We start from the raw sequence: 5000 nt of genomic DNA, 5'->3' as shown, positions 1-5000 counted from the left end.
TTCCCGTGCTACTCAAAACGGTTCATTTTACACGTTTGATTTTACATAAGGTTGTGACGTCGACAATGAAGTAAGCAAATAAGGGAGTATAGATCAGCTGATCGGTTGTTGAACTCTGCCCGGTTGCTAATAGTCCTGCATGTGTACTTATAAAGAAAAAAAAAAGTTTATATTCCTCTGTTCTTTGAAATATAGATCTATGTTTCCAACCTGGTTTGTTTTCTTGTCCCGCTGTAAGCTAATATCATTGGATGTCAACCGAGTGTATTTCAATAAATGATCCTCGCAAATGGACTGGAATCCCTATTAGTGCAAAAATAAAACGCTACACTTTTTACGACAAGGTATTTTGAAAGATCAGTACGTGCATATCTTAATGCAAAGGTTGTCATGGTTATATGCTTGTGACTGCCAGACTAGAACGACCTGGACAGGGCTGCGGGAGGCTGAAGGAAGCGTGCCAGAAAGGCCCTTCTCGCCCCAGCGGATTTTTCTCAGGTTTTCGTAGGATTCCTCGAGGGAAACGCCAAGGCACAGCTTCAACGTTATGAAACTGGCCGCTGAAAAAAGGTCTTGATAGATGTTATTCCTATTCACGATTCCTTGATAGAATTATTTTCCTCCTTTACGCAGCGAGCCATGCATCACTTTTGTGCATGAGTGAGAGAGCGTAATCGTGTATGCGAACGCTTCCGCGGAGAAAGAAAAAGAGTGAGACAAAGGAAGCTGAAAAGGGGAAAGAGAAGGGGGAGAAAGGAAAGGGAAAAGAAGGGAGAAGAGGTGGAAATTCTAATCACGGAGAGAGAGAGAGAAAGAAGAGGCAGAAACAGAAACAGACAGTAATTAGATACATTTATAAAATAATAATGATAATAAATGAATAAATAAATGAATACAAAATAGAAATAAAAAACAATAAACTACTCCCCGAAAAGAGATAATCCAAATGTACATGTATATATGTATGAATATATATACATATGTGTGTGTGTGTGTGTGTGTGTGTGTGTGTGTGTGTGTGTGTGTGTGTGTGTGTGTGTGTGTGTGTGTGTGTGTGTGTGTGCATTTACAAAAAGTGAAAAAGAATATGCTCTTGCCATTATATAAGTCGATTAAATTCCTCGTTACAAGATTCCATTAATCTTCAGACCAAAAAAAAAATATATATATATATAGCTTTCTTGATTTAGCATCGACAATAAACAATGATTATGAGAAATGGGACAAATGCATCACAAACGAGAAACCGAGAGCGAGAACAAGGATTTCCGAAAATGCAAGAAAAAATGAATACTTAGAAAAGGAAGTCATGAAGGGACTTGGATTTCTGGAACATAAAAAAGGAGAGAAAAAAACACAAAACAAAAGCACATGCATGAGCTATGAGGAATAATCTTAATAAACTTGTCTCATTAATGAACTAGTAATTAGGGCGAAAAAGATCTGGAGTTTCTTGCAAGCAAAGGAAAGACAGACAGACAGAGCTGTGTGTAATGCATATATAAATATGTATGGATCTATATATATATATATATATATATATATATATATATATATATATATATATATATATATATATATATATATATATATATATATATATATATATATGTATATATATACATATATATATATACATATGTATATAAACATATGTATATATATATATATATATATATATATATATATATATATATATATATATATATATATATATATATATATATATATATATATATATATATATATATATATATATATATATATATATTGATCTACCAATCTACACACACTCGCTTAAGTGGGCACATGTGTGTGTAATAAAATCTAAAATGCTATTATAAGAAAAATGTTCATAGATATAGTGACATTACGATAATAATGATGAAAATTATTATAATGATGATGATGATATTGATAATTATGATGATAATGTTGACAATACTAATGATAGCAAAAAAGTAGTAATAAAAATACAATAATAATGATAATGATAATGACGATAAAGGTAAATTAATAATAGTAATTATTATTATCATCCTTATTATCATAATGATAATGGTTATGTTATATCATTCTAGGAACAAAAGTGATAATGATCATAACAGTGATGATGATTATGATAGTAAAAATAATTATAATGATAATGATGATAATAGTGATTATGACAACAATAGTAATGGTGAAAATAACAATAGTAATAATAATAATAAAAATAATGATAATAATGATGAGGATAGTAATGGTAATAACCATAGTAGTAATAATGATACTCTTCTGTGTTCCTTTGTCTGTAGGTTCTTGAAAACTCAGATTTGCAAGTGACCTTTATTGGTGCAAAATACCACACACATCAAAAGTACAACGGGCAGGTGCAGGACAAAACAAATGCAACCTGCAGTCTCCTCGGCTCAGCTGTCTCGCTCTCTGATTGGCTGAGGGGTTTTGTGCCTGCCTGGAATGTCCGAGGGACCATAACTATAAACGTAAAGTAGGATGCAGGGCTTACGAATAAAATGTTATATAAACCAAATGGTACACTGTATATAATAATAATATCTATACAGATACCAGTAATGATAATTATAGTAATGTTAATAATGATAACAGCAGTTGTAATAATGTTAGTGATAATGATAATCCTTATTATCATAATGATAATGGTTATGTTATATCATTCTAGGAACAAAAGTGATAATAATCATAACAGTGATGATGATTATGATAGTAAAAATAATTATAATGATAATGATGATAATAGTGATTATGACAACAATAGTAATGGTGAAAATAACAATAGTAATAATAATAATTAAAATAATGATAATAATAATGAGGATAGTAATGGTAATAACCATAGTAGTAATAATGATACCAGTAATGATAATTATAGTAATGTTAATAATGATAACAGCAGTTGTAATAATGTTAGTGATAATGATAATAAAGACAACAGTAATGATAATAATAATGATAATGACAATTATAATAATAATGATGACAATGATAACTACAATAATTATGATAATGACAGTATTAATAACGATAATAAAAATAATAATGATAACAATAGTAATACTAATGATAACAGTGATGATAACAATGATGATAAATATCATCATCATTATCTTCATTATATAGTAATGGTATTAACAACAGTGACATCAATAATAACAGTATTAATAATGATGATAATGATAATAATAAAAACTGCAACGCTGATACATTATAATAACATTGATAATGATAATGCTACTATCTACTATTTTTTCCGAAAACTTTTTTTAATTACTAGTTCCGACTATTCTATATCGTTAATAGTATAATTTTCTTTTATCAATTATCATATTTGACTACCTTTTTACTCTCCCTATCTTTTTTATTACTTTTTATTACTTGTACTTTTTGCTAAAAGATGATACTTTCGGAAACTACTTCCTGCTACATTAACGACCTCCTAGCAACTAGTACAACGACTATGTACTTATAAGACAACACTCCAACATTATCTCAGCATAATTCCTTCTCGTTATGAAATCTTCACCGGACGCGTTCCATTTTGCCTCTGCTGTGACCCTTGGGAAGAGAGGTCACGCGTCGGAAATTCAATTGCTTGGGAACCTTTTGATACGATGATGTAGAGTGAAGGCTCCAAATCGATTTATTTAGGAGAGGACGATGAAGAAAAGGGGATGGAGGGACAGTGAGAAAGAACGAGAGAGAGAGACAGAAGTGAGAAAAGAAGGACGGGAAGGAGGGAGAGAGGGGGAGGAGGTAGAGGGAGAGAGAAGGGAATGTGAGAGAGAGAGAGAGAGAGCAATGGAAAACGTTAGAAAGAGGGAAGAGGAATTGCGGAATAAATAGAAAGAGCGGCGAGTGGGGGAGAGGAAGAGAAAAAGGCAAGAATAAAAGGGAAAGAAAGAGGGCCAGTAAACGAAAGAGAGGGGAGAAAAGAGACAGCAGAAATGGAATTTTACGCTCCGCTAGACTTCCCTTTGACAAACATGCTGCGGCCTTCATCTTGCAGATCCCGGCAGAGTGCAAGTGCCGCCTTTCCATCGCCTCCTGAGCTGACTTGGCAACGCGCCGGGAACCGTATCCGGGCTCTGTGTAGGGTGCGGTGGTGATGGCTTCCGAACGTGGCTCTTCAATATTTTATACGACGAAATTGCGCTTTGCGTGTGTATGTGTGTGGGTATATATATATATATATATATATATATATATATATATATATATATATATATATATATATATATAAATTTGTATATATGTGTGAGTGTGGAAATATATATATATATATATATATATATATATATATATATATATATATATATATATATATATATAATTTTGTATATATGTGTGTGTGCAAATATATATATATATATATATATATATATATATATATATATATGTATGTATATATATGTATATGTATATATATATATATATATATACGTATATATATACATATATATACATATATATATATTATATATATATATATATACGTATATATATATACATATGTATGTATATATATGTAAACATATGTGTATACATATATATATATATGTATATATATATATATATATATATATGTATGTATGTATGTATGTATGTATATATATATATTTATATATATATATATATATATATTCAAATATATATATATATATATATATATATATATATATATACATGTATGTATGTATGTATGTATGTATACATAGATAGATAGATATAGATTTCTATGTATATACATACATACATATATATATATATCATCATCATCATCAGCCTGAGTCAATCCACTGCAGGACGTAGGCCTCTCCCATTCTTTTCCAGGTTTCCCTGTCTTGCGATGTTTGTTTCCAGTCTTGGCCCCCAAATTTCGCTATTTCGTCGCGCCATCGTGTCATTGGTCTGGCTCTTGGCCTCCTTAAGTTATTTATAGTCCAGTCTGTTACTTTCTTTGTCCATCTGTCGTCTTGTCT

This window comes from Penaeus vannamei, chromosome 18 (assembly GCF_042767895.1).
Source record: "Penaeus vannamei isolate JL-2024 chromosome 18, ASM4276789v1, whole genome shotgun sequence".
Classification (NCBI taxonomy): Eukaryota; Metazoa; Arthropoda; class Malacostraca; order Decapoda; family Penaeidae; genus Penaeus; species Penaeus vannamei.
The sequence above is the reverse complement of the archived record's forward strand: the minus strand, read 5'-3'. Positions refer to the sequence as shown.